The 19,990-nt window shown below is 42.2% G+C and overlaps 2 long non-coding RNA genes across 2 annotated transcripts; one reads left to right on the top strand and one right to left on the bottom strand.

Annotated features, from left to right (window-relative positions):
• The first annotated feature begins 1,149 nt into the window (after positions 1–1,149).
• Positions 1,150–16,566, top strand: LOC129528310 (uncharacterized). The gene is made up of 2 exons (XR_008673546.2): positions 1,150–1,265; positions 16,172–16,566. It is a non-coding gene; the product is annotated as an uncharacterized lncRNA (long non-coding RNA).
• Positions 9,875–10,899, bottom strand: LOC129528309 (uncharacterized). Its single transcript, XR_008673545.2, has 2 exons — positions 10,634–10,899; positions 9,875–10,138 (listed from the first exon to the last, which is right to left on the bottom strand). It is a non-coding gene; the product is annotated as an uncharacterized lncRNA (long non-coding RNA).
• Positions 16,567–19,990: the final 3,424 nt, after the last annotated feature.

The raw sequence follows: 19,990 nt of genomic DNA on the forward strand, positions 1-19,990 counted from the left end.
TTCCATTTATATATGCCTGCTGAGGTGGGAGGATTGCTTGAGTCTGGGAGGTTGAGGCTGCAATGAGCTGTGACTTCACCCTGCACTCCAGCCCCAGGCAAGAGCAAGACCCTGTATCAAAAAAGAAAAAGAAAGAAAGAAAAGAGAGAAAGAAAAGAAAGAAAGAAAGAAAGAAAGAAAGAAAGAAAGAAAGAAAGAAAGAAAGAAAGAAGGAAGGAAGGAAAGAAGGAAGGGAAGGAAGGAAGGAGGAGAAAGAAAGAAAGAAACAAAGAAACAAAGAAAGAGAGAAGGGAGGGAAGGAGAGAAGGAAGGAACGAAGGAAAGAAGGAAGGAAGGAAGAAAGGAAGGGAGGGAGGGAGAGAAAAATCAAATCAATTGACCATAATATGAAGGTTCATTTCTGGACTTTCAATTCTATTCTATTGATTTATATGTCTATCCTTATGCCAGAACTATCTGTATGTCTTGATTACTGTGGCTTTGTAGAATTTTGAAACTGGGAAATGTGAGTCCTCCAACTTTGTTCTTTTTCAATATTATTTTGGCTATTTTGGGTCCCTTAAATTTCCATGTAAATTTGAGGATCGGCTTGTCTAATTTTGCAAAACAGTCAGCTTGGAGACAGGAGTTGCGTTGAATGCGTAGAACAATTTCAGGAGTATTGCCACCTTAATAATATTAAGTCTGACTTAGTAACATGGGATGTCACCCTTTCCTCTTAAAGTGAGCCCTGACTGCCAGTCCAGTAGGGCTGGGCTGGTTGGGCCTGGGAGTGGGGGCAGCTGGACAAGTCTCTAGGGTCTTGGGCCCAGGTCACTAACTCCCTTCCTCCCCAAGCCTCCTTCTCCACACCCACCCCCAACGCTCCACGATCCCCAAGAGGGAGTACCAGACCCTTCACCTTGCCACACCCTGCAAAGCCAAAAAGCTGTCTTTACATTTTCGGGGCCTCTGGCACGGGCAGCCGCTGCCACATAGTCAGGATCCCACAATCGCAGGGACTGCAGAGGCTTTAGGGATATTGCATTCTGGTTGTCACGGGCTATCCGCGTTATTAGGGCGGGTGGCTAGGGGTGCGTTTGCGCCCGGCCGGAAGTGAGGAGAGTCACCATGGGAACCGTGGACGCTGAAACTAGCCACTTCCTCTTGGCACTGAGAAGCTGAATCAGCGCGATACTCAGATCAACCTCGGTCTCTCTGGCTGGATATTTATCGGGTTCTGCCTGAAAGGCCGTCTAACGCCTTTCCTCTTGGAAAAGTTGCAGGTCTTAATACAGCTTCAGTTTATACGTTTCTTTGTGCCTTATAATAGTCATAAAGGTCTGGTTAGCTCTCCACTCCCTCGAGGAGCGCTCCAGGAGCTCACGGTTGGGCCTTTCGTAGCACTTAGGGAAAGATCCTTGCTATTTTGCTATTTATTGTATTGGCTTAAAATGGGGGTGGGCAGGCAGGAGCGCCCCTCTCGGAGCGGGCGGGAAAGGGCGGCGACCACGGTTGGCCCCCCGCAGACCCCGCAGCTCCTGCTGTGCCCCTCAGCTGCCATTGGAGTCCCCATGGGGTCCCTCCTGCCTGTGTCTCCACAAGAGGGACCCCATGGGGACTCTAATGAGAGCCCTGCATCCTACCAAGGAGCCCCCAGAAGTCGGGCCCTGCGTGGGGTCGGTTGGCCTGGTGGAGTGTGTCCAACCTCTGACCCGCTTTTGGGAGGATCAGAACCCCGCGTCCAGGCGGCCGGCGCGCACCTGGAGCACTAGGGGCCTGGTCGCGGCGCGGGCTGTCCCCGAGTCCGCACCATTCCGGGAAGCCCCACAGCCCTGGGTGGCCCTCGGCGGAGCCCCGCGGCCCTTCACCGTCGCGGGGAAAGCTGGATCGGCGGCAGGAAAAACCCGCGGCCAAGCCGCTCCTGCCCTGGAGGGACTAGACACTTTGTCTCCACGGCGGGCGTTGGGGGTGGGGGTGGGGGGGGCGGGGCGGGTGGCGACAGATCGCATGGCTAGATCCTACAAGCCCACACCTGGGGACAGGAGGGACGAGGAGCACAGCCCGGGGAAGCCACAGGTTGAAAGCAGTGAGAATGTCAGGGGCCTCATGAAACTTGACACAACCTGGAGCACAAGGCTAAGAAACCTGCCACTTGAGCCAACTGGAGGCTGTGGCACAGCTGAGAGCCAGAGTCACGGGGCTCTTGGGGCAGGCGACCTAAGCCCCTTTCCTCGATTATCTGACTGAGTCTGTAACCTCCCAATGGGTATGCTGCACAAATAAAGACCAGGGCATTGCAGTAAAGAAACAATTTAGGCCAGTGGGGTGGCTCATGCCTGTAATCCCAGCACTTAGGGAGGCGGAATTGGGAGAATCCCTTGAGCCCAGGAGTTCCAGACCAGCCTGGGCAACATGGTGAAACCCATCTCTACAAAAATATAAAAATTAGCCGGGTGTGGTAGTGCGGCCTATAGTCCCAGCTCCCGGAGGACTGAGGCAGGAGGACTGCTCCAGCCCAGGAGATTCAGGCTGCCATGAGCAGTGATTGCACCACTGCACTCCAGCCTGGGCCACAGAGCCAGACCCTGTCTCAAAAAAACAAAGAAAAAAGGAAAAAAAAAAAAAAAAGTCTGACATGAGGCCAGTCACACCACATGGGAGATGCAATTTTATTACTCAAAATCAATCTCCCCAGAAATTCAGGGATGGGGTTTTTAAGGATAAATTGGTGGGTAGAGGGTCAGAAAGTGGGAGGTGCTGATTGGTCAGGTCAAAGATGAGATCACAGGGAGTTGAAGCTGTTCTCTTGTGCTGAGTTCATTGGGAGGGTGGTGGCGGAGTGGGGGGCGGGTTACAAGACCAGAAGAGCCAGTTTATCGATCTGAGTGGTGTCAACTGGTACATAGGAATGTAGGGTCTGCAAAAATATCTCAAGCAGTGATCTCAGGTTTTGCAAGTGACTCCTAAACCGTAATTTCTAATCTTGTCGCTAATTTGTTAGACCTGCAAAGGCAGTCTAGTCCCCAGGCAAGAAGGGGGCTTGTTTTGGGAAAGAGCTGTTTTGGCATTTGTTTCAAACCTAAACTATAATCTAAATTCCTCCCAAAGTTAGTTCCACATACACCCAGGAATGAACAAGGACAGCTTGGAGGTTAGAAGCAGGATGAAGTCAGTTAGGTCATATCTCTTTGACTGTCATAATTTTCTCAGTTATGATTCTTGCAAAGGTGGTTTCAAGTCAGCCCCTATCCCTTCTACTCTCTGTGGCCCTTGAGTGCTGAGATAGGAGGAAGATAGCAGGTTTGCAGGTTCACAAGCGGGGAGACCTTCTGCTGGAGGCTGAAGCATGTTTATTGCTATTCTTTCCCAGACACCACTTTTCACACCACAGCTGAATAAAATTTATTGTCACTTTGTGTCAAATTGTCACCCACACTGTGATATTACTTTGTCCCCCTGATGTGTCCCCTGACTGACCCTTTCTTTAGGTTTAGGAAGATAAAACAAATGTTTCCAACTTCAGAACGCTTATTCTAGGCTTCCAAGTTATGTCTTAGCTTTGCTTTATTTTTTTTAATTTTTAAAACTATTTTTTTAAAAAAACTATAATTGTTCCAACTTCTATTGGTCTCAAGCATACCAGGAAATTGTGTGAAAACAAACAGACAAAAAATAATTTTTGTGTAATTCGTTTGAAATAGTTTGCAATAGTTTTTAGTGTTTTACTTTGATATCAGCAGTGTTTTTGTTTGGATTAAAAAAATGACCATAAAACCTTTGTTCGTAAGCATGTTATTAGATGTAATTCAATATGAATTTATAACATATGTATTTATTTTTGCTTATTTATATAAAAGGGTTTGTTTTTTGAGAAGTAATTTGTAACACTACAAAGAACAACATATGTCAAGGCTTCTGTTTTCATTTGAATAAATATTTTCCTTTAACAAAAATGAGAGAAGAGGGAAGGCAATGATTTTTTTCAATCACTATAGTATTTTAAGATTACTTACAACTCTTCCTTAATAAGGTAACTCAGCACTGCAGAAACCCCTGCCTTAGCCTATCAGGAAGAATCTTTGGGCCAGATCTTGGTTTTTTGGGTGTCCAGATCTCGTTTTTGGAACATACTATGTTATTTATAGGAGTGAGCAACGCAAGGACCATGGTAAACCTTTCATGGATTGTGTAAAATAACACAAATAAAAGTTGCTGCCAGGAAGTGCTTTACTTAGTTGCCAAGTAAGACAGCCACTGGCATGTATAGGACTGAAAACTACAGCAGATCTAGTCACTGACCACCTACTGAGCACCAGCAAGTACTTTGCTAATCGGCTTTAGGTGTGTCCCTTAGTCTGACAGTAGGGACAACGTAGATGGCTCTTGGTGGGAAGACAGTTGGACTTGATCTTTTCCTCTTGTCTTGGCGGAAAAATAGGTCCCTGTCATCTGTTTTCCTGAACTTCATAAATTGAATTTTTAAAACATTCATTTGTCTTTCCTGTGTTTATATCTCTTAGATCCGCTCTCCCATAGTTATTTCTGGAAATGTCAGCTTCCTTATTTACACTGTGACGGCTCTACCAGCCTTTCTATCGCTGTATCTGTGCCCAGGAGACTATCTCTTGGTCCCACAGATACCTCAGGTTCTCCCTTGTTGACATCTTTCCCAGATGTGGACAAAACCTTCCCAACTTGGCCCCAACTCACACTTGATTTTCTGAGCCTTTTGCCAACCCTCCCTACGCATCAGTGTATGAGCTGTGCTTACATTGAAAGTCAAAAATCCCTCTTGTGTGTCTAACACTGCTGCCTTGTATCGAGAAAGATGAAACCACTATCTCATTGTATTCCTCTCTAATTTGGTCTTGAGGTCTGTCTTTGGAGAATGGCCATAAACCATAATACTGCCTTAGTGGGGGTCCAGGGAATTTTTTTTATTTAGAGGCAGGGTCTCACTATGTTGCCCAGGCTGGTCTTGAGCTCCTGGGCTCAAGCAGTCCTCCCACCTCGGCCTCCCAAAGTGCTGAGATTACAGACCTGAGGCACTGCACCTGTCGTCTCTGGGGAATTTGGTCATGTACGTTTACAGTGTGCCTTTCACATGCTACTTTTTTATCCAGGTGGATGATCCAATGCCTAAGTGTCTAGCCACTTCCTCTTGGCACTGAGAAGCTGAATCTGTGCGATCCTCAGATCAACCTCGGTCTCTCTGGCTGGATATTTATTGGGTTCTGCCTGAAAGGCCGTCTAATGCCTTTCCTCTTGGAAAAGTCGCAGGTCTTAATACAGCTTCAGTTTATACGTTTCTTTGTGCCTTATAATAGTCATAAAGGTCTGGTTAGATCTCCACTCCCTCCAGGAGCGCTCCAGGAGCTCACGGTTGGGCCTTTCATAGCACGTAGGGAAAGATCCTTGCTATTTTGCTATTTATTGTACTGGCTTAAAATGGGGGTGGGCAGGCAGAAGCGCCCCTTTCAGAGCGGGCGGGAAAGGGTGGCGACCACGGTTGGCCCCCCGCAGACCCCGCAGCTCCTGCTGTGCCCCTCAGCTGCCATTAGAGTCCCCATGGGGTCCCTCCTGCCTGTGTCTCCACAAGAGGGACCGCATGGGGACTCTAATGAGAGCCCTGCATCCTACCAAGGAGCCCCCAGAAGTCGGGCCCTGCGTGTCCAAGTGTCCATCTCACAGGAAACTTGTTTATGTTGGCAGATGCTCTTGTGGCTCTTGTCTGACCTGTGTCCAGTTTATTTCTACCAAGATAGCCAATCTAGGAGAGCTCTGACCAAGAGAAAAGTCAGGTTCAAGTGTGCCAGTAGAATGGACAGAGGCAACAAAACCCATGAAATAGCAGAAGCATTTTCTTACAGCACCAAAGATGCGAAGAGTAAAAATGAGGGCCAGTAGGAAGGTTGCAGGTACAATATGCTCAACCGGGGGCCAGACAGAAAGATGAACCCATGGGCTAAGGCCTTTGTTTGGGGTCCAGGGTGTTGTTACCCAAGCAGGTCTCCTTCAGAGAGTTCTAAGTGGTGGGTTTAGAGCAAGCAGGCATGCATCCCCTGGGGTCATGCTGTGACTGAGAAGTCACTGTGGCATATCTGTGTAGTCTGTGTGGCATGTGGGGTCAGTGGGGCCACTTGGGCCAGTCTAGTGGGTTGTATCTAGCTGCCTTGTGGAGAGGTGGTAACCAAGAGCCAGTTGTATAAGGTAGATATGTGGATTAAGAACATTGAGAAACTAGGAATAGGCAGAAAGCTGGAAACTGTGTCCAGGGTGACTAAGCCAGCTTCTGGAATGAGAAAGTTAAACCTACTTTCAAAACAGATGCAGAAGTGACATGATAGGAATTCATTACATCCATGGTCAGAACTAAATGTATTTTATAGTTCATTTATTTTAGTTTACATGAAATCTACTTATATTAGCATACAAATATTCATAGTTATGTAACAACCACCCCACTCAAGACACAGAACTCTCTTATCATCCTCAGTGATTCTTATGTGCCGCCCCATTTTAGTCAACCTGTCCCTCATCCTTAGCACCTGGAAACCACAGGTCTATTTTCTGTTCTTATAATTTTGCCTTTTCCAAAATATCATATAAAAGGATTTTTTTTTTTACATAGGCTCCTTTCACTTGGATGAATGCTTTTGAAGCCCATGTTGTTGCTTGTATCAGTAGTTTCTTCATTTTAATAGCGGAGTTGTAGTTCTTTGCATGGATGTACTATATTTTGTTTATCTATTTACCTATTGAAGGACAATTACGTTGTTTCTACGTTGTGGTGGTTAGGAATAAAGCTGCTAGAAATATTTGTTTACAATTTTTTTGAGATGGTCTTGCTCTGTTGCCCAGGCTGGAGTGCAGTGGCATAATCATATCTCACTACAGCCTTGGCCTCCTGAGCTCAAGCCATCCTCACAGCTCTGCCTCCTGAGTAGCTGCGACTACAGGTGGACGCCACCACACTTGGTGTTTTTTTGGTGAAGATAGGGTCTCACTATTTTGTCCAGACTGATCTCAAACTCCTGGCCACAAATGATATCATTTTGCCTATGGATCTAGTGGCTCCAGCACTATTTCACTACTTCAGTTATTTGTTGAAGAAACTGCTTTCTCCATTGAACTACCTTTGTATGTTTGTGAACATATATAAGTGTATTTGTTTATGGATTCTCTACTGTGATCCTCTATTCTAATTTTGTCTAAAACCACACACTCTTGATTACTGTAGCTTTATAAGAAGCCTTGAAATCAGATAGTGCAAGCCTTCTTCAACTTTATTCTTTTTCAAAACTGTTTTTTCATTCCTTTGCCTTTCCATATCAATTTTCTATAAAATGTCTTGCCATGATTTTGATTGAAATTGCATCGAAATGATAGTGTAAGGAGAATTGACCTCTTAACAAGACTGAGTTTTTCTTTCTTTTTTCTTTCTTTTTTTTTTTTTTTTTTGAGACACAGTCTTGTTCTTTTGCCCAGGCTGGAGTGCAATGACACAATCTCAGCTCACTACAACCTCCACCTCCTGGGTTCAAGCGATTCTCCTGCCTCAGCCTCCTGAGTAGCTGGGATTACAGGCACATGCCACCACATCCAGCTAATTTTTGTATTTTTGTTTTTTTCTTTATTGTATTTCTATTTTCAATTTTGTAAGTGCTCTTTTTGTATTTTAGTAGAGATGGGGTTTCACCATGTTGGCCAGGCTGGTCTCAAACTCCTGACCTCAGGTAATACACCCACCTTGGCTTCCCAGAGTGCTAGGATTACAGACGTGAGCCACTGTGGCTGGCCAAACTGAGTTTTTCAATCTATAAACATGCTATATATCTCCACTTATTTAGGTTTGCTTTAATTTTTCTTCACTTTTTTGTTTTCAGCATACAGAACTAGCATATATATTGGTGTGTGTGTATATATATATGTCTAAAATTTTCATATTTTGTTAAAGATTTCTATTTAAAATCTTGATTTTCATATATTCATTGCTTATAGAAATTCAATTGATTTTTGTATCGTGCCCTTGCATTCTACAACCTTGTTAAACTCAATTATTCTAGATTTTAAAAATTTTATTGCAATTTTCTATGTAGACAATCATGTTATCTAAGGATAGATAGTTTTATTTCTTCCTCACCAATTTTATGCCTTTTATTTTTTCTTGCCTTATGGCATTGGCTAAGACTTCCAGTACAATGGTTAACATAGGTGATGAGAGTATACACTCCTACCTGTTTCCTGGCCTGATAAGAAAGAATTCAGTCATCAAGTATGCTGTTAGCTATAGGTTTTTTATAGCAGCCCTTTTTCAGTTTACCAATGTCCCCTTTTTCTTACAATCAGATATTGAAGTTTTTCAAATGCTCTTTTTGAATCTGCTGAGATGATCATTCATCTACTGATATGGTGAATTACATAGATACATTTTCAATAATGAACTAGATTTGCATTCCCAGACTAAATCCCAACTAATCACTACTTAAAACCTTTTCTTGTTATACTGCTGGATTTGATATGTTAATATTTCATTTAGGATTTTTGCAGCTATGTTCATGAGAGATATTAAGTTTCTTTACTTGTAATTTCTTTTCCTGGTTTTGGTATCAGAGTAATACTGCCTTCATAAAATGCATCAGACAGAGTTATTTTCCTTTATATTTTTTAGACAGTTTATGTAGAGTTGGTATTATTTATTTTTAAAAGGTTTTATAGAATTTGCCAGTGAAGCCAATTGGATCTGGAGTCTTTATTGTTTTTTAGTGGAGAAGGATTTTAAATGTAAATTTAATTTTCTTAACATATATAGGACTATTTAGGTTTAGCTATTTCTTCAATAAAATTTGGTAGTTTTTGCCTTTTAAAAAATGTGTCCAATTCATCTACATTGTCTAATTAATAGGCATATAATTATTTGTAATACTCTTGCAATATCCTTGTAGTACTTGTAGGTTCTTCAGTGACCCTGATATTGGTAATTTTTGTCTTCTCTTTTTTGTCAGTATGACTAGAGGCTTATTGATTGATATTTTAAAAGAATGAGTTTTTTATTTTTCTTTATTGTATTTCTATTTTCAATTTTATTATTATTCCCTTTCTTCTGCTTGTTTTGTATTTTATTTGCTCTTCTCTTTCAAGTTTATTAAGGTGGTTTATCACTAATTTTGAGACCTTTTCTAATCAATGTCTTTCTAAGCACCATTTTAGCTGCATCCCACAAATTTTGAACTCTTCACTTTCATTTAGTTCAAAATATTTACCAATTGACATCTACTTCTGCTTGGATTCATGGGTTATTTAGAAGTATGCTGTTTAAATCTCAAATATCAAGTAGTTTTTCAGACATCTGTTATTTTTAGTTTAACTATTTTATGTTTAGAGAAAATATTTTGTATAGTTTCAATTTTTAATAATTTGTTAAGGTGTGTTTTATGGCTTAAAATGCAATGTATCTTTATCAATGCTCTATGTGTACTTGAAAATAATGTGTATTCTGCTCTTTGTTGGGTGGGGATATTCTAATAGATAGAGTGTGTGTGTGTGTGTGTGTGTGTGTGTGTGTGTATTATATAATTATATACGATACAATGATACATAACGGCCTATAGATCAAGTTAATAGCATTGTTTAAGTCATAGTTTTAAACTGAATTTTCTGGAGCCCTGAAGTCCAATCTCTGGGTTGGAAGAGGATCTTTAAGTTTGAATACAGAATCCAATCAAAATAGATCTGTTTTTGTTGCTTGTCAAGTCTATCTATAAACACTGCCTTGAAGCCTGCAGTCTGCACACACCAGATTGTTTACTAGCTCCAGGTTCTAATGTTCTGGGACCTAGAGATATTGTGTTAGTCTATAATAGTTTCATGCATGAGCCAATTCTTTTCTGAATTCGATTTTAATATCCCTGAGTATTTATTTCCTAAAGGAAAGGAGGTTTTCTGGACTGTTATACTGGCTAGGCAGAAACAAAGAAATTAGGGTGCTTAGGCCACCACATGTTGTGTCTGTAGCGCTATGCAAGACCTGCCAACATTCTACCGCGGGCGGCATTCCTTTGGTCTCCTCCACAACCACAGTCCTTCCAGTCTTTCATCCTTCCTCCAGTTTCCCGGTGTGTAGGGCCAGTTCTGCCAAGCAGCTCCCAGGGGTGAACTGATAACGAAATGCAGTCTTAGAAGGCTGAGAGACAGAGGCTTGAGAGAAGCCCACAGCTCCATCGCATTCCACAAACCACTCTTCAGAGGAGCAGAGCGAGTTTCGGATCACAAAGCTGGGTAATGGCCAGTTCAGAGCCCAGATCTTCTGCCTCCCAGCCCTGTGTCCCTCTTGGGACATACACACCCCTTCACAAGGGGACAGACCTCCTGGGTGACTTGTAGACTAATGGGCCTTCAAGACCCCAAGTGACAATTTTCCAGAGACATAATTTATGTATTAAAGCTGGCTAGTGGGGGATGTTTCTTGAAGGTAGGGTAGGTGGTTAACAGGTTTTCTTTACATTTAATCACCTAACAAGTCTTATACCAGAGCACACTCCCCTTATAAAGGGAGGGCTGATCGCGGTCTAGGTGGGTGGGCTAGGCCTGGGGGCGGGTAAAGCCGGAAAAATCTCAGGGTCTTGCCCGCTCCCCCAACTCCTGCGTTTACCAGGATCACCACGTTTAGAGTGGAGCCCTTTATCTTCTGCTGCAAGGGGTCAAACGGCTGGCCTTATGCGTATTTTTGTCTTTCCTGGGTGCGCCCGGAGCTAAGAAGGGAAACCGTGGCGGTTAGAGACCAGAAGTAGGCTCTGTCACTATGGAAACCGAGGACGCTGGGGCTCTCGCCCTCCTATTGGGGATGAGTTGCTGAGTCTGCGCAGTTTTCATCTCATGTCGGTCACGCCCCCAGCTGCGCTGCACGCTGGCTCTCGGGTTCAGCCCGAAAAGTGGAGACTCTGAGGAAACAGGTGGTGGTGAATACAACATTCTTTCTCATGAGACACTCACCGTGTGGTTGGAGAAATTACATAACATAAAACAATTTCAGTTTTTAAAAAGTGCCATTAATAACAGAGGAGTGCAAATCCAGACAGCACCTTCTGAAGGATAAATAATTTACCAGTGTAATGTGTAGGAATAACGGATGCTGTGGGGCACCCGGTTCTACTTCCAGACTCAAGAATGTGTTCCTCCAGTTGCAGGGAGTGTTGCTAGCAGAAAGCGTTGCTAGCAGAAAGCCTTCAATTGTAAGTCCTCTTCTGAGTTGCCTAAGCCAAAGAGAGTTACACACTGAAGGTCACGCCCGTTTCCCGGACAGTTCACATCCAATGACGGATCAGTGACATGGAGTATAAAGCCTTTCCTGATTGCCTCAATCCTGGTCAATTCTTGCAGGTTGTCCCAGCTTCAGAGCTCCATGTGCTGGGCGGTGGATTTCAACATCTCATGTCGAACGGCTATGGCAGTTCAACATCTCACTCTGCCCAATTCTGCTTTCTTCCACTCTACGTTTTTCTATTAGTGGTGATTTCATGAACAAAAATGAGAAATTTTCTACTGTGAAGCAGCTATTTTTATTTTTATTAATCTCTTCTTTAAACAGAAAACAGTACCTTTGGTCAGTTTTAAGCCCTTGGAAAAAAATTTTTTTTCACTCTCTGGTTACTAAGGAAAAGTCTGCATTTCAATCATTGCATGTGACAGACTGCCACGGTTACTACTTGAGACCGTCAGTGGGGCAGTTACTACTGTCACTACTTGAGACCGTCATTACAAGAGTGAATGAAGGGACGAACATAGAAATGAAAACTTAAGACAACAGAAACTGTTTTAAAGGAAGGGGCCAGAGGAAGAAGAAGAGAGCTCCCTGCTTCTAGTGAGCAAAGGCAGCCCCTGAGCTTCTACAGCCCTTCGTATTTATTGGGTAGAAAAAGCAAGGAAGAGGAGGTAACGATTGGTTAGCTGCTTAACTGATCACAGGTTCATATTATTACTAACAGGCTTCAGATGTACCTAATCACAGGAAACACTGCGCTTGGGGTGTGACTGCCCTCAGCATTCCTTCTGGGTGGCAGACGCAGTTTGACAGTTTGCCAACATTCTGCATTTATGAGAACAGTTCGCTGTTTACTCATATAGCCTCCAGTGGTATACTGAGTTGATCACGACCCTCACTCTTTTGGCCTGCAATAATTGTACCCCTATATGTGTTGTTTTCCTTTGGCTGCTTTCAGTAATTTTCCTTTACGTTTGGTTTCAGTGGTTTAATTACAACATGTTTGGGTATGGTTTTCTTTTTTTAGTCTATCTTTGAGCCCGTTTGGGGTTCATTGAGCTTCTTGAGTATGTAAATTTATGTATTTCACTAAATTTGAGACATTCTAGCCATTTTTTCCAAATATTTTTTTTTTGCGCACTGATGTCATTTTCTTCTTCTGAGACTCCAATTATATAGAAGTTAATTTTTTCATGTATGTATGTATGTATTTATTTATTTATTTACAGGGTCTCTCTCTCTCTGTTGCCCAGGCTGAAGTACAGTGGTGCCATCAAAGCTTATTTCAGCCTTGACCTTCTGGGCTCAAGTGGTCCCCCTATCTCAGTCTTCTGGGTAGCTGAGACTACAGGTGCATGCTGCCATGTCTGGCTATATTTTTTTTAATTTTTAATTTTTGTAAAGACAGGATCTCACTATGTTGCCCAGGCTGGTCTTGAACTCCTGGGCTCAAGTGATTTTCCTACCTTGGTATTGCAAAGTGCTGGGATTACAGGTGTGAGCTATCATCATGCCTGGTTAACTTGGATTTTTTATATTGTTCAAAAAGTTTTCAAAGCTCTGTCCACTGCTTTTCTTTTGTCTCTCTCTCTCTCTGTCTCTGTCTCTGAGATAGAGACAGGATCTTGCCCAGGCTGGTGTTGACTTTTTCTAGGTTCAAGTGATCCTCCTACCTCAACCTTCCAAGTAGTTAGGACTATAGGCATTCCACTGTGCCTGGCTTCATTGCTTTTCAGTCTTATTTTTCTCTATTTTTCAGATTGTATAATTTGTGTTGACCTATTTTTAAATTCTCCAACTTCTTCCTCTGTCATCTCCATTCCGCTATTGAGCTAACACAGTGACTCAGTGTTTTAGTCCATATTCACGTTGCTGATAAAGACATACCCGAGACTGGGAAGAAAAAGAGGTTTAATTGGACTTACATTTCCACACGGCTTGGGGGGGCCTCAGAATCATGGCGGGAGGCAAAAGGCATTTCTTACATGGCGGCAGCAGGAGAAAATGAAGAAGCAGCAAAAGCGGAACCGCCTGATAAACCCATGAGATCTCTTGAGACTTATTCACTATCACGAGAATAGCATGGGAAAGACTGCCCCCATGATTCAATTACCTCCCATTGGGTCCCTCCCACAACACGTAGGAATTCTGGGAGATACAATTCTAGTTGAGATTTGGGTGGGAACAAACCCAAACCATGTCACTCAGTTTTATGTTAATTACGTTTTTGTATTTTTCAATTCTGAAGTTTCTATTTGGGCCTTTTTCATCTGTGGAGAATTTCTGATTTTCCATTCATTTCAAGGGCATTCACCTTTACCTTGTGGAAGATGATTACATGGCTGCTTTAAAGTCTTGTATGACAATTCCAGTGCTTGATTTTTTTGTGGTTGGCCTAGAGAAAGGTTAGTAAGGACTTTTTAGAAAAGTCAAATTTGTGTGACTCTATCTGTAGGTATAGCTTGGAGATGATGACAATAATCATAATACGTGAAATGTGTAACTGTGTAGTGCTCCATAGTTGATAAGTACTTACACATATAAAATCTGGCTGGGTACAGTGGCTTATGCCTGTAATCCCAGCACTTTGGGAGGCCAAGGCAGGTGGGTCAGGAGTTCGAGACCAGCCTGGCCAATATGGTGAAACCCTGTCTCTACTAAAAATACAAAAATTAGCCAGGCGTGGTGTTGCACGCCTGTAATCCCAGCTACTTGGGAGGCAGAGACAAGAGAATCGCTTGAACCTGGGAGGCGGAGGTTGCAGTGAGCCGAGATTGTGCCACTGCACTCCAGCCGGGGCGACAGAGTGAGACTGTCTCACAAAATAAAAAAACATCTTATTTGACCCTCACAAGTGCCTTATTAGGCAAACAGAAGAAAGGTTATATTATTCATGTTCAGTTTAAGCAGTTTAGACTCAGGAGCCTAAGTCCTTTGCCAGGCTGTACAGCCAGTAGTAATAAATTCGATATTAATAATAAATCTTCCTACTCTGAGTGCTGAAATTAGCCTTGGGCTGAAGTTAGGGCATAGGCTCAGGGAAACTCAGGACGGGAGAAACTAGATGAAAAAGCTAATGGAGCAGCCATAGCATTGACTGGGCATGGTGAAGACCAGGGTTTTGAAAGCTGAGGGTCACAGTGGACCTGGATCAGGACATAGATTTAAAAATGCAATTACGCTCCAAGGTTTAGAATTCCAGGCATGAGAACAGGCAATGCAGAACAAGGAACTAAGAATCGCGCCTCAGCTCAAGTGGGGACCACAGCGGCAGGAGAGGAGAACACAAATCTACCAAAGACCTCTAGGACAGAAACTTTCAAGGTACTTCTTGCCAGGGGTAAGACTGAAGCTAATATCTAGAATTCAATTACAAAATCGCACTATAGTTCCTTCATGCTAACTTGAGGTTGAACACAGAACTCTAGAGCACAGACAAAATCAATATCTGCGTGTGTTGGGGCTTCCTAAGGCCAGCTCCGGTTTTGATGATTTGCCAGAAGGGCACACATGACTTAGCACATAGTCATAATCATGGCTAAGATTTGCTGCAATGAAAAGATACAAGGCAAAATGAGCAAAGGTAAAAGGCACATGAGGCAAAGTCCAAAGGACCACAGGCACAAGTTTCCAAGAGTTCTCTCCCAGTGGAGTTGCACAAGACATACTTCCTCTAGCAATGAGTGTGACAATGTGTGATATGTTATCGGGGTGTCATTAGAGACTGTCCCTAAGGCTTTTACTGGGAGCTGGACATATAGGCATTCCCTGCCTACCATGTACCATGATTCCAGATACCCAGATGGAAAGCAGTTGTTCAGCATAAACCATACTGTCCACACAGTCTAGGCACAGTGAGCCACCCTTATCATTTAGGGAAACTGTTTTATTTTATTTTACTTTTTTAGAGGCAGGGTCTTGCTCTGTCACCCAGGCTGGAGTGTAGGGGTTTGATCAGAACTCACTGCAGCGTTAAACTCCCAGGCTCAAGCAATCCTCCTGCCTCAGCCTCATAGTAGCTAGGACTACAGATGTGTGCCACCACACCTGACCAATTTATAAAATATTTTTGTAGAGACGGAGTGTTGCTATATTGCCTAGAACTTCTGAACTTCTGACCTCAAGCAGTCCTCCTGCCTCAGCCTCCCAAGGTTATAGGATTACAGGCATGAACGACTGTGCCCGACCAAGGGAAAGTTTTATATCAGTGTAGGTACCTGTTTACCAGTTAAGTTCCCAGATGTCAGCCAAGGGCCAACTTTGCAAGCAGGCCTTTCTAAGAATAGCAGTCTCAGGTCTGCTTTGCTAGTTCTTTTCTGCATATTGTATCATATACTGATGCATATTTTTACCAACATATAAGGCTATGACTGATGTGTATCCACTCTTAAGGCTGTTATTTCTGTAAATTGGCATTTCCAAATTCTTTTTAATATTCTCACGTTAGTATTCTCTCAGTTGCTTTATTTTATTCTTACATTTTAGTTTTTCCTCTCTCATTCTGTCTTCTTGAAACCATCCTCATAATAACATGCCAGGTTTTGGGCTGAAGGGCAATCAAGCATTAATCAGGCTACACTTTGGCCCACTTCGCTGTAATTGCTAACTAACCGAAAGTCACGTAGGCCAGAACACAGACCATGAACTTCCTCATTGTTCCTATAGATAGCATCTTTAGCGTTAGAAGTCTGAAACTTTCCATTCAAGATGTTTTTCAGATTCTGAATTCTTTTTTAAAAATTGTATTATTATTATTTTTAGAGACAAGATGTTGCTCTGTCACTCAGGCTGGAGTACAGTGGCGTGATCACAGTTCACTGCAGCCTCTAAACTTCTGGGCTCAAGTGATCTTTCCACCTCAGCCTCCCAAGTAGCTGGGACTATAGGTGCTTACCACCGCACCCAACTAACTTTATTTTATTTTTGTAGGAACAGAATCTTGTTCTGTTGCCCAGGCTGCTCTTGAACTCTTGGCTTCAAGAGATCCTCTTGCCTTGGCCTCCGAAAGTGCTGGGATGAATCTCTGTCATGGTGGCATGAGCCACCATGCCCGGCCCAGATCCTGAATTCTAGCAGGACAGCTCATGCCCACCAGTCTGAAGACACCAAAAGGAGAACTGACTCAATGCAAGAATGCAATTTCTTTAGTTCCATGACGTCACCCTTCATTCTTCAACCAATCAGTGATCCTTATACCTTGGCCCACTAACCATCCAAACCCCTTAGAATCCCTAGATCCTAAACTCCTTGAGGAGGTGGATTTGAGGTTTCCTCCAGTCTCCTTGTTTGGCTGCCTTGTGATTAAACCTCTTTCTCTGCTGCAATTCTTTGTGTCTTGGTGTATTGACTTACCACACATTGGACATTTTACCAAGAACTAAAAATAGAACTACCATTTGACCCAGCAGTCCCACTACTGGGCATCTACTCAAAGGAAAAGAAATCATTCTATCAAAAAGACACCTGTACTCCTATGTTTATTGCAGTACTATTCAAAATAGCAAAGTCTATTTATGTTATAATCAGATTTGTATTACAACTGTTTTATATTACAATAGCTTTATATTATAAATATAATTATGTAACCTATATATAGTACTCAGTTACAATTGTTTTTGTGTATGTAACTATGTCTGTGTTGTAAAAATTATTCTACCAAAATGGGAATGGTAGGTAGAAAGTATATGCAGATAATTTTGTCTAACAATTTTGTCTTTCATTTTTGTCCAACAAATGCACTGTTTACCTTTTGCTACCGCACTCTCTGCCTCAGAGGGCTGACCTTTGTGGACTGTTTCATGAGTAGCCTTTGACTTTTGGCTTACAGCTGGTTCAATCACTGGGGAGGATCACCAGGAGACCTAGAGACTGGGAGGTGAATGAGGGAGGGTGGTTGCTGTCCTGGGAGGTGAATGAGGGAGGGTGCTTACTGTCCCAGATCTTTCCCTGTCAATTCTCTATGGGTTACCAAGTACCCTAGCAAATTTCGCAGCTCCTCTCAGATGGCCCTCTCCCATACAGCTGTTCTCAATAGGTTTCCATAAACATTGCCTTCCAGGCTAGATGTAGTAATAGTTCCCTGGTGTTGCAAACTGTAGGGAACCTACTATTGCTTATTGCTTTCCCTAAATACTATCTGCACATTTTGCTGGAATTCTGACTGATATATGTACTCCTTTTTCTTCGAATAGATTAACTCATGCTTTCAAGTCTTATAAATCTCTGATTACTAAATATTGGAGAAATTTCCTACCATAAAGCTCCTACATTGATTCACCTATATTGTTTAAATAAGAGGCCAATGCTCTAATTTCCAATTACCTCTGAGCCTCTCTGGCATCCAGCTCACATTATAGGTAGTCAGAATTTAAGATATCTTTCATTCATTGTTTGGGTTGGACATTTCATCTTCCCATAAGTAGAAACATTTCAACAAAAATGTGAAGTGTCGTGATATTTGCATCCTAACTTCAAATGGTTGAGAACAAAATTTTCAAAGAAAATGAGAATACAAAAATACAAAAGTGATTAATCCATACATAGATAGAGATAAACAAACGAGGAAAATATTAGTTGGTAAATCTTGGTGTTCTGTGTAGTAGCAGTATTCCATTTTTCTGCAAGTTTGAAGTCTTTCAAGTAAAATATTGAGCAGAAATATTGCTGTGAAGAAATTTTTGACTAGCCTGATTTTTCTATTGTGCACGGTATTTTTTCTTTCTTGCTTTAAAGCTTGCACAAATATCTTTTTATTCTTGAAGTTCATTATGTCAATTAAATTGTGTTTCTGTGTTAAGAATCTTACGTTAAAATTTCTCAGAGCATGGCATTTTTTTTCCAGATGGTGGACAAGTGTGGTGCAGCTGTGTATTTACCTAATATTTTTTCAAAGTCAGAATTATTAAAGATCTAGAATGAACAGAAAAGATTCAAATTAAGAGTGACTATTTGAGAGTCATTAAAAGTCTGAAACGAGGGGATGTCTGGGAGTGCAGCTGGGCGGCAGCATCATGACGTCACAGATGAAACACAAGCACTGGAGCCAGGGAAACTGACTCCTCCATTCAAATTCTGACTTTACCATTTGTCAGATGTGGAACCTTGGTCTGATAATGCAACATTTCTGAGCCTCAGTTTCCCCATCTGTAATACGGGGTGAATCTCTGTCTTATAAGATTGATGACAGAATTAGAGACAAGGAATGTAGACACTTAGTCTGCAATAAGTAGACTTATTCAGTGGAGCTCAATAAGTAAGTAATTGGTCATTATTTTTCGTACATTAAGGGCTAGGTTACTGAAACCTTACAAATGCTTTCAGAAATTGGCAGGAGGAAACCACACATGTGTACTCAAGCAAGGACACCACACGGAGATACTGTGTTAAGCAGTTAGGCAAGAATAGAGTCAACTAATCATAGCAAGCCTTCTCTCCTCCCCCTATATTACCTGAATGGAAGGAACACTAGAGAAACACAAATTTTTGCTGCAGCATTGCCTTTTCACACTTAGGTATATGTCATTATTCTAGAAGAACATGTACCAACAACATTTGCTTGTTCATTTAAGGCAGTTTTTGCTGCACCTTGTAAAATATCTGTTCCCACAGGTGGCTTTATTTCTTCACAAGTTTATTCATTTCACTGTTGTAGTCTCAATATTAAAATTGTGTGGTACATTGAAATTGTCAAAAGACAGAAGTTAAATTCTCTGCCTCATTGGTATGAGCCCATTTAATAAGTTTCCTGCAGAGTTTCTGAGATAATTGCCTTCTTTCTCTTTAGCTGGGTCTGATTATATAACAAGAATAGATCCTATAATGAGAGACTTTATGCAAACATTAGACATCATAATTCCTTTCAAGCAATTAATTACCCTCAAGATTAAGTAAATTGATGCAACACTTGATAAATGTTTCAATTGATTAATTAATTAATTTGAAAATACTTTTATATACAAACCTGGGTACAGCCTTGTTTTTAGTGATGTGAAAGATATTTTCATGAAGGCAGAGGAAAAGAGTACTCAGAAAAAGAATACTAGCAGGCCGGGTGTGGTGGCTCATGCCTGTAATCCCAGCACTTTGGGAGGACGAGGTGGGCAGGTCACCTGAGGTCAGGAGTTCAAGACCAGCCTGGCCAACATGGTGAAACCCCATCTCTACTAAAAATAGAAAAAACTAGCTGGGTGTGATGGTGGGTGCCTGTAATCCCAGCTACTCAGGAGGCTGAGGCAGGAGAATCACTTGAACCTGGGAGGTGGATATTGTAGTGAGCCGAGATCGCACCACTCCACTCCAGCCGGGGCAACAAAATGAGACTCTGTCACAAAAAAAAAAAAAGCTGTATGTATCAAAACAGTGTGGCAATGGCATCAGGCTGGACATATAGATTAATGGAATAAATTGAGAGTCCAGAAATAAACCCATGCATCTAGGGTCAATTGATTTTTGACAACAGTGCTAAAATCACTGGAAATCTGAAGTTTCATCTGGGAAGACAAATTGCTGGGCATGACTCCTATGGCTTAGGCCTGAATCACCTAGTTGCTTCTCCACTTATGTCTGGTCCCTGTGCTATAATGACCAGTAAAGTGTGTGCTTTAATGACACAGTAAAGTGTATGCTGTCAATGACAAGAGTTACATATGGCCTCTCAATGTAGATTGGACTTCATCACAGCATAGTGACTTTGGAGTAGTCATAGTTTTATATGGCGGCTTAGGGCTACTGTGTGTATGTGTGAGCAAG

Source organism: Gorilla gorilla, chromosome 17, assembly GCF_029281585.2.
Source record: "Gorilla gorilla gorilla isolate KB3781 chromosome 17, NHGRI_mGorGor1-v2.1_pri, whole genome shotgun sequence".
In the NCBI taxonomy this organism is placed as follows: domain Eukaryota; kingdom Metazoa; phylum Chordata; class Mammalia; order Primates; family Hominidae; genus Gorilla; species Gorilla gorilla.